We start from the raw sequence: 12407 nt of genomic DNA, 5'->3' as shown, positions 1-12407 counted from the left end.
ACGCTTATAAATCCATAGAGTGTCTCCACTCAAAAGTGAGTTAGTTGCATAAAACAATTAATTTAATTTTAAAAAGGTTTAAAAATTATTTCTAAAATACACTTTGAATGTCCTTTACAATTTTTTTCAGGAGACCCTTTTTTCTTAGGTATGAAGTTTAAGTTTCAATACACAGAGAAGGCTAGATTCACTTCTCTTTAGTTCACATTAGGAAAAATAACAGTGCTGTCTTTGAGTTACTCTAAATTTCCTGCTGAATCATTGAATAAGTAGAAATGAGTATATCTTATACACCTGATAAGCAGATTTCTTCATAATCGTTTATCCATGAATTTTAAAATAAAATTAACAAGTTGTTTAAAAAACTCCTTGGAGTAAAATTCATATTTAGGAAAAAAATACACTTTCTAGTTGTTGATACTGTTAATTAATCTAGTTGTTGGTACTGATAATTAATTTTCTTCTAGATTATTCCATTTTGAAACTTATAGTCTTCTTCCTCATTATTCTTTAGTACAATCTTGACAATATTACTTATCATATTTATAAAATGTACTATTACTGTGTCTTTATATATTAGTGAACCGGTCTGGGTGAATAGTAAGAAATTCTATTACTATAAACTCAAGTATAGTCGTTTAATTTTAATGTTTTCAACAAGCTAGATTTGGTCTATGTATTAACACGCTTGGTGTTATATGTGAAACATTAAGAAAGCAAGCATTAATTATCTTAAAATAGTATTTTATGCAACTTTGTTGCATAATTTATTCAATTTTCATAGTTTTCTTCTACCAATTTAGAGTGTATTATTTAAAAGGTGTTCACGTCTGAAAAAAACAGGACTTCTTCTGTGTATATATATTTACAGGACTGAATTTTCAAACCATCAGAAATATTACCATACTAAAGTCACGAAAACCACTTTATTTATTATCTATGCCAGGAACTTCCTGATTTTATTAATTTTTGTTTTATATTTATGTTAACTATAACATAAGGGGCTTCAGCAGACAGCATTAAATTGCATATTTAAAGGCAGTTACAGAAAAATTATCTTAAACATATATGCATAAGGTATTATACAGAGCATAATCATACTCAACCTTCACACAGATATGTGATTTTTAATATGATACTTGAATAAACTCATGCCTTAATACCTAAATTTATTTTTTGATTTAATTTAATCACTTTTTTTAGACTGACTTACATTTTTGGACAGCATCTGAAACATTTAAACGAAAATATTTGTTATTAGTGACAGTAAGAATTTAATGAATCTGTAAAATAACAATGTAGTTATATACTGGCCACTATTTGACGCTGAACACTCTAAAATGCATGGTTACTGAATTCTGGTCTTCCCAAAGCTAGATTGTTTTTTAATAGTGCAATATTTTAGAGATAGCTTTTAAAATTAACAAAATGCAACAGTCCAGAAAAGTTAATAAAAAAAAGCTTAATCCTGATGAGCTTGGCTGATACTCACAGAAATCAGGAAAAATAAGTCTATCTATAAGTATTCTTTCACAATAAATCTATAATGGAATATAAATGAAACACACCATTATGAGAGAATAATTCTTTCACAGCAGAGAACTATAATACATTCTAATGTAATGTTCACATATTTATTAATTTAATCAATAAATGTGTACTTTATAGATTTAATTTGCTGTAACTATAATATGGTAGCTACTTTATTAGCTATTAAAAGGAATTTGTTTTGCTTTGGGTGCTTTTAAAGACATCCACATCCACATCTGAGTAAATTAGAGTTTAGGCATTAAAACAAATACTTCTGAAAAAAATAGTAAAAATAGGTTGCACTGAGGGTACTTTTTAACTCTAAACTTAAAAAATAAAACGTTGACAAACAATGAATAGTGATTATTGAAAATAACAATGAAATACAAGAATGAGAATCTATAAGATTTCTCAGTTTAGTAGATATGTCATTTTTCACCATCTCAATTTATACAATCATGGTTGAATATAAACATTTCAAAATTTTATAAAACATCAATTAATCCAGTCAACTCATTGTAAATATATATGCTATATTTTTCAATTTTGGGAAAGATATTGATTAGTAAATAATAATTGAGTTACTGCAATTATTAGAGCATCAATTAATTACTCATGATGAGTTATTTTGGGTATGAAATTGGGAAAGTCTCCAGAACTGTGTGAACTTTATTTTAAACATTAAGTGTAGAGGAGTGGATTAAAAGCTTATAAGGTAAGCTTATAAAGTAATTATCTAGCAAGACTTTGTAATTGGATAGGTCTACAGGTGAGTAACTGGATACAAATATTCTTGATAGCTTATATTTATGCTTTGAAAAGATAGGGTAGAAACCTAAAAAAGTTCCTTGTGAGGACATTTGATAACCAGTATAAAATGGTTACGGTGGCTATTTGATACTGTTAAAAAATAAAAAATTAAGAATTTGGCCAGAACTTCCAAGTATGTCTTCAGTAGAAAGGTCATTAGTATTCATTATTAAATTTCATACTCAGACACTCATTTTCAAAAAATAGAATATTTCCTAAAATAGAGTAAATGTTATTAAACTATCCTCCTCCTTTTAACAACTAAGATTATCCATTAGCAGTCAATAATATTCACACAGATTATTTTTTATTTTGCTTTCCTTTAAAAATTATGAATTATTAACACTAAAATAGTAAAATTATAGAGAACACATAGTAGTTCATGAAGAAAGTGGGCAGAGTTATACTTCCAAGTGTCTAAATAAGTTTATCCAAGTACTTGCTAAATTAAAACACCAAAAATGCCAGATGTCACCCTAATTAATTCTGGTAAACTTTATATGAGTTTGTAAAAAGAGTTAGAAATTAGAAGTTTGTCTAAAGTTTCTCCCTTTTAAGTTATTACATGAAAATATTTTAATCTTGTTCCCAATTAAGAGTAGAGATCATCAGGTTGACAATATAAATCTGCTAAGAAATCAGATGTTGTTTTTATTAAATAACAATGACAAATCAGTCAAAAGCAACTATTTTGTAAAGGTGACTCTATCCAAAACTGAATAAAAGCAAAGGTTAAATATAGTATAAATAATAATGAATATGCCTCAGGAAGTATATTATTTCAAGTTTTTTAAATTACACATATTAAAACTGTTATATTTAATCAATATCAAATATTTATTAAATTCATTTGACACCATAACGCCACTGACCAAGATTTGATATTAATATTAAAATAATTGAGTCAACATTATTTATTGTGTGGAGATACAACTTTATCAAAACAACTAATTAAAATTCAAACTTACATGATATCCTTTGAAAAATATATTTTGTTTTCATAACATATTTGTCCTTTTTAAAGCATTCACATCTCTTACATCATTTTTTATCTACAACTCTCTGAGGTAGGCATTGTTTTCTCCATGTGAGAGATGAGAAAAATAAATGAAGAGTGGTCAAGAACATCTTACCAGGATTACATTAATCCCAGGTAGAACTAGAAATGAAATTCAGGAAGGAAAGTCTAGATGTATAAGCACTCTACTTTTCCCAATAACCCATTATTAGGATGTGAAAGAGAAAGACAGTGAAAGCCTTAGAAGAGAACATCACTAATCATAAGCACACAATCATAATATCCAAAAATACTTGAAATATTTTTCAAGAAAAAATAAATTTTTTCTAAAAACAATATGTGTGCAAAACAAATATAACACAAGTTGGTGTCATTCCCATGTGTTCCTGGACTCTTTTAATATTAATACCCAATTTACTAAATGTTTCAGACTCTTATTCTAGTAAATAACTGCCTCTTTTAAAGATAATATGAAAAAACTAAAAATAAATAGAGGAAACATAAGAAATTGAATCACCGGTTGATAATGAAACATAAAAGTTTGGAAATCCCAACAGTTGTATTCTTTGTACTTGTAGAGAGAAACACACAAATACACTACACTGAAAATAAATTCCACTTTTTTTTAAAGAATACACAAATCTAGGAGTCAAGCTAATGGTAGAATTATACACACACACACATACACACACACACACACCCTTTGAGTTCCAATAGTTTCTTCCTACTTAGGTTGTATTTACTTAACTATAATGTACAATAACTTTGCCTGAAGAAAATCAAGATGTAATTTATGAAAATGTATGTTTCTATGATGATGAATTTCTTAAGATAAAATGTCCTATGAGAGGATGAAATCACCTATTATCTGATTACAAGAAAATGAAATTGATTGTTATATGGTATCATTCTATTTCATTTGGAAAACATTATTAAAATAACATAGATTTAAAAGAAATACCTTCTCCAACCACCAAAAATGTGTGTATGTATACAAATATATATGTATACACACACACACAAACATATACACAATGAGCCTATCTACTACAATAAAATTGCTAAGGATTAAACACAAAAGTATTGGGGAATTAGAATTCATTGACAAATTACTTTCTCTAGTGGAGCAAAACTACCTTCTGCATCCAACTGAGAAAATCACTACAACTTTGCAATTTTACAACCCAAAGTTACAATTATCTTTCTTATTTCTTCAAGATTTTATTAGTAAGCCATACTAGCAGAAAAATTGTTGATCAGGGATCTACATCAATAAATGTAAGTACTAAAACTATTTACCAGAGATAATTTAAATAATACAATTTCTTAGAGAAGAGAAAGTGTTATTAACAAGTAGAGGAGTTTTATGATGGTATTGTAGTAAATTTTTTTTTTTTTTTCTTCACTGTGTGGAAAGTCCAGGCTCCTTCAACATGTTAACAAAAAATAACAAAGTAATATCAATAATAATAATAACAAAACTTATTTGAATATTCAGAATGTGTTTGCCATTTTAATTGAGAAAAATCTGATAGTGGAAGAAATCTATTGGTTGCTCAATCTACAAAACTGAGAATGTGAACGAAATTTATTTGGGAAAGAAAATCCAAAATTTTCTAATTTTTTTTTTTTTTCAGTTTTCCAACTGTTTTTCTAAACCCAAAGATTTTCATACTAGGGTCCTACACAACACTGCCCTTGGGCAAGCTTCTTTTTTCATTCTATTTTACAACCCAACCCACCCCCACCTCATATATTTTTTCTTAAGGTGGAGAAAATAATGGAAATACCCACAAAACAGTTCTCTCAAGTAGTCAAAATTACTTTATTAGTTCAAGAAACCCTTAATAGTTCTTCATTTGTCCTTTATATATTAAGGTCTGGGACCTTAACAAGAAGCAATGTTTTTAATGCATTTCTGCAACTGCCATCTTCCATATTTTATTAAGGTTATACATTTCTTCTTCTAACTCTCTACCCTTCCCATTTCTTCCTCTAACCTTGGTCCAATTTATGATTTTTGTAATGTGACTACACATTTAAATAAATGCACACTAAACAGTTAAATTAATGCATGTTAAACATCTAAACTGCTTTACCCTGGTTCATGAATGTGAATATTAAGAAGTTATGCATCATAGCAGGACCAACTGAAAATGCAGATATTCCATTGCTTGCAACACAGAAAAAAAAAAAAACACATGATAGTAAAACACAAGTTATATGATTGTGAAGAAAATACATTCATTCCTTACCTGCTTAACTGCATGATGACAAACAAATTTATGTAACACGCAAAAGAAAGTCCCCCAAATCTGAATCATCTGTCTTCCAAGCTTCTGTGGCAGTTTTATACCCTGGTGCTCTCTTCTTTGCTTACATACATTTGACTAGATAGAATATTTTTCAGTGATACTAAGGTTAATTTGCAACCCTAGTCACCTTTTCCTCCTTTCAAACAGCCAGTGGGCATTTTACACAGCTCCAAACATGCATCTTATTTTAGGAGGTAGTGCCTACACGGCGTTTCCTAGTAGAATTCCTATTACAAGGAGGTTCCTTCTCTAAAGGCCTGATCACGTTCTCGACCTGGTGCAAAGTAAAAGGCTCTCCGGTTCAACTCTTGGGGACTAGAAGAACAGCCATCACAGACTTCAACTCTCTGTCACTGTTTGGCTGTGGAATCAGCAGTAACCAGCGGCCAAGAAGCACCACCCCCTCTCCGGTGGACGCTGGAAGAGAGCGCTCCCAGTCCCACATCTTTCTACTTCCCACCCCCACCTCCAGAAAGAGGAAAATAAAAATAAAAGACCAACTTTAAAGTGGATATAAGCTAGACAGATTCCAAATCCTCACTCTTTGCTTTTAACTTCAGCCTTATATTCCAAGCTCTAGCTTCAAGTTGAAATTCAACTCTCTTCCGCTCACCGCCCTCCAGATTCTTGGGAGTTGGTGAAGGAAAGGAAGGAGTGACCGACAGCAATAATACTTTAACACAGAGCCTAAGAGTTCTAAGCTCTACTTCGCAGTCAGACAAGGACAGTGATTAGGGTTTCATAAAACAGACATTCTGAGGAACTGTCGTTTACTAACAATAAATATAGCTCATTAAAATAAATAAATATTAACACAAAAAGGTATTAAGAGACTCCGGAGATCTTAAGTCTATTCTCTCATACAGAAGAGGTTTGCTCAAGTTTGTCTTGAGGAAGGTTGGAAATGGAGCATTCTGGAAGGATGGAAACCCCCTGGCGCACACCACTCTGTCGGGCTGCAAATGCCCACACCAAGCACACTTTAGCCGCAGGGGCTGAGTGCAGAGCCTGCGCTAGCGGGTCAGAGTGGGGGACACATTTCCTACACGCACGGGTTATTCCCACATCAACACCAAGCCTGGGGCCAGCTGGTCAACCAGGTACCTGCTCTCCTCCATTCCCCGAGCTCAGGTGGCATAGGCGTTGCCGTGAGCTGCGGAGAAATCTCCACGCAGAGTCGCCTGTTGATAACCCTCCAGTTAAAACGTTCTTGGCTGCGGGAGCCCCTCAGATGTAAATTTCCCTTTCACACGCTTGAGCTTCAGGTATAATACAGCAAAACGCACTTACCTAAACACCGAGTGTCTGTTCCTTACAGGATCTGACTGCGCTGAAAGTTGTTTTTCCTTTTTTTTTTCCCCTCCCTCCACCCTTGCGCAACAACAGCAGTCCTCCAAAGAGGATGTTTGAATTGAATTATATGAAGCTCTCCTTTCTTCAAATGAAGTCACGGATTCTGATGGTACTGGCTTGTCAGGCAGGACGACCGAACTGGGAAAGAGATCAGGTAGAAACTAGTGACCTAGTGACGGGTGAGGGGCGCCAAGTGGTGCGGACAACAGTCTCAGCCCTGTTCCCTCTCGGTGGGAGTCAAGGGGGAAAGCCCTTGAATCCCGAGACTGGGGGATGGGGTGACGCTGCAGCTGGAGTACTTTTATGTCTGGGAGCTAAAAGGGCTTTTGAATTTAAAAAAAAAAAAACATTGCTTGGGTTGTCGCGTCAGTCATCAATGACGACAAGAATAGTACTTTCCCAGAAATTAAAAAAAAAAAAAAAAAAAAAAGAAAAAAAGAAAAGCATGAACAATAGGTTCTTACCTCCATCTATCCCAATAAAAGGAAATGTTGTAGAAACCAGGAACTTGTCCTTAATTTGGGGGAGGGGGCGGATGTTTAGAGAAAACCCTCAGTGGGTGTTAGAAATTACTGATACATGCATGTTTGGCATTTAAATGAATATGGTGTTCTCCTCATTATGTGTCAATATGTGAAGTAAAAGTAAAGATTAAAATGTTTCTCAACACAATTATATGGAAGGGGAGCTGATAATCTTGTCAGTTAAGTCCATAGAAATGTTCATAAAAGCAAAAGGCACTGACCATATTAACATGACTATTAAACACAGGGGGTGGGGGTAGACAAGTATGAAGAGTGAGGCAATTAAATTTTTCATGTAAAGTCTATTCTTGAATTTCAATTTATCAGAACCAAGATAATCAGGGGTTTCTTCTGATAGCTCCTCTCTGAAATGAGTACTCTGTGTCCAATTAACTGTTCACCAGCTAATTCACAAAATCAGAAATGTACTGACAAATACTATGCCTGAATTAAAATACAATGCCCAAAATAATGCGTTCATGTGTGATCTGAAATGTTTTAAGAAAAAAAAAAAATGGTGCCCTCAAAACTCACAGTCCTCTTCCTACCATTCAGTGACATTTTAGTGTTTAAGGTCCTGCTAAATTCATAAAAATACACTTTGTAACAAAGTCCTCCCTCAGTCATGTAATTGCTTATCATGAACAAATATTGACCTGAACAACCTTCTGAAGATCAGACTAGTGAACTTTCCAGAGCTTGTAATTGTCAGAAAGTCTCTTTTAAGCTCTCTCAGATAAACATATAAAATGTGACCTTTCAAATGGCACAAGAATGTATGCCAAGAAGAGTTAATGGAGGTGGGGGAGATTAATGTCAACGTAAACTGTAATATAAATGAGGACAGAAATTTAAAAAATAAAGAAGGTAAAATATATTGGGGTAATACATGGGATATTGGGGTAATACATGATATGGGATATGTCTCAGTAGTGCAATTGCCACTAACATACTAATTAATAAATATAGTCATATGGATCTTTCAGTTCCAAAAGTAACAAAATGTGAAAATGATATACTTCAACCAAACAGAGCTTATTAAAAATAACACTAGTTAAGTTTCTAGTAATAGATAAAGAGAATAACTTACCAGAGGAAATTTCAGGAAGCAAGAAGACTGTGAGAAAAATACATCCAGGATTCAAATAGATATTCCATGATCTTCCAAATCAAGGTAAAGTAGTGAGCTGCAGGGTAGTGGGACTTTAAAATAATCAGCAGTTCCTGGTGGCATGTAACCAAGTAAAAACCAGTTACACGGAGAGCCAAGAACCCCCAAGGCAAGAAAGCAGAATGTGAAAATGCTTTATATGGGTGTGGGGGGGGGAGAATGGGGGGGGTGATTCGTAGTGATCCTTAAGCAAAGTGAAAATTTACAGGCTGTACATCCCCATACAGTGGGGAAAGGAAGAAGCTGTGTAACCCCAGAGAACAGGAGGTGGAATACAGATAAATCTGCAAAGAGAAGTAAAAGGATGTGTTGAAGACAACGAGATAAAGAGAGAACTAGTGAGCAAGGCTGTAGTCATCCTGATAGATATAGCAGCAAGAATGATTTAGGCTGCTGGGGAGGATCCAATGAGAATTCAAGAGGGCACCACTTCGGAAATCCTGCTCTGATCTTCCCACTCTCAGTTCTTTGAGAGTTACCTGCGTTGGGACCGTTATTATTAGGATTAATAGTATTCCATCAGTGCATTTCACTAGTATTTCCCTTGAACATTTTCACTCGCAGCAACTGAGGGAGGCGTTGTAAGGAAGTCCAACACAACCAATTCCCCCACTTCCCAAATAAACCACTACGGTCACATTACGATGACCAGATCATCAGCGATTTGCATGAGGCGGCGGGGGGGTGGGGGGTGCGGGTGGTGATCGAAGGGCTGAAGATGCGGAGGAGGCCGAGTCGCTAGGCGCTTTCGGGGGCGCTGTGCCGGGGAGGCTTAGTCAAGGGGATCGGGAACCCTGGTTAGATGCAGCAGCGGCGGCAGCAGCCCTCCCAGGTCCCACTTCCTTGGCGTTCCTGCTGCCCGTGACTCAAGGCAATTGACTTCTATCTGAACCCTCAGCTCCGAACGCCTTGCATTAGAAGCTAGAGCTTTGGAGGTTCTGAGGACGGTCTCTGGGGAGCAAGTGGTAGGTTTCGAGGCGCCTGCTTCCCCTCTGATTCCTGCAGTTACTGAGGGAGAGTGCGCTAGAAATGGCTTTGCTGCCGAATGCATTATCTTGCCATTTTCGTGTCCCAATACTGAACAAACGATCGCCTGATCGATCGGTAAGATTAGCTTTATTCCTTCTCCCTATTCCTCTCCTTGGCCCCATTCCCTCTGCAAGCCCAAACCCCAATCTCAATCTCTCTCTCTCTCTCTCTCTCTCTCTCTCTCTCTCTCTCTCTCTCTCTCTCTGTTTCCAGGAACTTCTTTTTTTCTCTTTGAAACCGGCTTCCCAAGGGAACTGCCTGTGTGACTGAGAGGCTAGTAATCTGTTTGTAGATGATTTATATTTTGGCTGCAGAATAAATCCCCCTCCCTACTTGGAGTACTCTCCTTAGAGAAGATCCCCCGCCCCCTCCCCATGGGTTCGCTCTCAGAGCTCGGATCTGTATAAAGAGCGCTGTGGGAGTCTTTTGCCCTCCGCTCTAGCTCTATCTTCCTCCGGACCCCGAAGCTTAAGAATTATCCGCCTCACTCTCTTTTTTAGAAATAGGAGGAAAAGGTAGAGTGGAAATTGATTTCTTGCAGAGACTGAGGCGCTGAATGATAGAGGGAATAAACATTTGCTCTGGATAAAAATGTTCTTGGTAAGTAATCTTATTTTCTGCGGTTGAAAAAGAAACAGATTGCTTCTCACTGCCCCATCCCCCACTCCATTCATTTATTTGCTCTTTGTATGTAAATCACGAGCTGGGTCAGTGGAAATTTTCTTTTCCTCTTTCCTAGGAGAGTAGTAGCTTGTAAGGGTGAATTTGAAGTAGAGGGTTTTAAGGAGACAATACGAACGCTTTAAGGTCCTTTGTATCAGACCTTAAAAACCCAAAGACAGATAAAGCAGTTAAATCTGTTTGTTTACTAAAGTGGTATTTAAGTATTTCCCTTATTTCCTACTAACTCTCTTCCCTTTCTGAAAATAAAGAAAAGAGTTTTAGGCAGTGGGCTCATGTCTATGCTTTTAGTACGTCTTGGCCATGTTCTGAAATACAATTTCAGTTCCAAAATTGAGAATGGTTATTTTTCACATTTCGCAGGTAAATTAAAGCTATAGAAACCACTTATTGAATGTGCATCTTCGTTCCAATTATTGCACCAGATACAAATTAGTAGTATCCACAATGGTTATTTGCATATTGTGGTGATACTATAAATTCATAAAGCCTTCTGGTTTTCCATGAGTCTATAGCACCCCCAGCCTGTGCATGTTCACAGTGAGGAAGGAGTGGATAGGTGTAGCAGTACGGAAGAAGCCAAAGGGCTCTTGATTGTGCTTACATCATATGTCACCAAGTGTGGAGAATAACATGTTTTGCAAATTGTGTGAACTTGGTTTTCAAGAGTAAGCTGATTATTTTTAATGCACAAAATTAAGAGAGATTTGCTTTAAGATAAATCATTACATTTTAATTACAAAATATATTTTACTGGTAAAACATTTAAATTAAACTTTTTTGTGTATTGTTATTATCTTACTGTAAACCATCATCCTCTAAATTTAATTAAAAAAAGATAAACTAATTGGCACAAAATGTATTCCTGATGAAAACAGGATGGCTGAAAAATCATCTGAAATGTATGATATTAAAATGTTATTGGTAAGAATAAGCTTCATTTTAGAAAATCAGTATTCTAGAAATCAGTAGTATAAAATTTCAGAAGAGAGATAGTCAAGTGACACATTGCAAGACAAAATATGCATGTTCTCAACTATCTATATAGCCTTTACAGCCATCAACATTTGCAAGAGAAAAAAAATTCAGTAAGGGCATGTTGGCATAACATTTTTTTCTTTCTCTCTTCAGGCTGTTGTCCAGCTCTAATGATGTCCTAGAGCAGAAGTGTTTCTTCTGTTGTCTCATTTTACCAACAGGATGATGTCTGTGTATGTCTCTGTGTTTTAGAGAGGCTAACAAATGCTGCTAAGAGGATCTGAGGTTCACATAAAGAGGCTGAAAATTCGGAATTACTTTCATTGCAAATAAACGTTAATAATTGTGAAAGTTAGAGAGCATACTTTTCACATAAGACTTTGATATGCTGCCTAAAGCTACTTACAAAATTTTCTATTCAGAGAAATACATTTGTTTATTGAGGACCCACTCTGAGTTAAATTAGAAAAATGTAACATTCAGATTTATATTTTATATATGAAATCAATGTGTGATTGCTGTTCTTAAAATTTGAAAAAAAAAAGGATAACAAAAATATTACTTTTGTTACCCATAGTTCATGAACTTTAAAAGTGTTTACAGCATTTAAAGTTTAACAATTTAAGTATTTGAACACTATAATAATTCATATGGTTACATTTGATCAACTCCTTCATGAAGCCACAGGCTTTATATCTCCTTGCTGCCTTTTACCTTCAGAATATATCTGGTTCATACTTAGACTGCTCCAAAACTTATGCATTTTAATTTTGTGTTGAGAATGTCTTTCTTAGATAATCACACTGCATATTTGAGGCTAGTACTTCAGTACATTTTATATTATCGGTAATGCTTTTGTTAGCCATCCTGGTGCTGCCTTCTTGTAAGAACTGTGTATGAGTTCCAACTAATATATTTCTTACCTATTAACTCACTAAAATTTCTAATCTAAAAGCAATATTCAAGATACATTTTATTACAGAAATTGGAAAGCAATT

General features: G+C 34.7%; 1 protein-coding gene and 1 long non-coding RNA gene across 3 annotated transcripts in view; one reads left to right on the top strand and one right to left on the bottom strand.

Annotated features, from left to right (window-relative positions):
• Positions 1–7162, bottom strand: part of BRINP3 (BMP/retinoic acid inducible neural specific 3) — a 406727-nt gene extending 399565 nt beyond the window's left edge. The window contains exon 1 of one of the 2 annotated variants that reach the window (XM_017859821.1): positions 6964–7162. The gene's annotated coding sequence lies outside the window, so the exon portion shown is untranslated. Of the gene's footprint in view, positions 1–5613; positions 6069–6963 lie in introns of those variants that run through there. The other variant, XM_017859820.1, reaches the window with a different exon arrangement.
• Positions 7163–10179: 3017 nt separating this feature from the next.
• LOC108520439 (uncharacterized) lies at positions 10180–11942 on the top strand. The gene is made up of 2 exons (XR_001882914.1): positions 10180–10350; positions 11563–11942. It is a non-coding gene; the product is annotated as an uncharacterized LOC108520439 (long non-coding RNA).
• Positions 11943–12407: the final 465 nt, after the last annotated feature.

Source organism: Rhinopithecus bieti, unplaced genomic scaffold (assembly GCF_001698545.2).
Source record: "Rhinopithecus bieti isolate Rb0 unplaced genomic scaffold, ASM169854v2 scaffold_51152, whole genome shotgun sequence".
NCBI classification, from domain to species: domain Eukaryota; kingdom Metazoa; phylum Chordata; class Mammalia; order Primates; family Cercopithecidae; genus Rhinopithecus; species Rhinopithecus bieti.
Note: the sequence above shows the minus strand (reverse complement) of the source record. Positions and strands in the feature narration are given on the sequence as shown.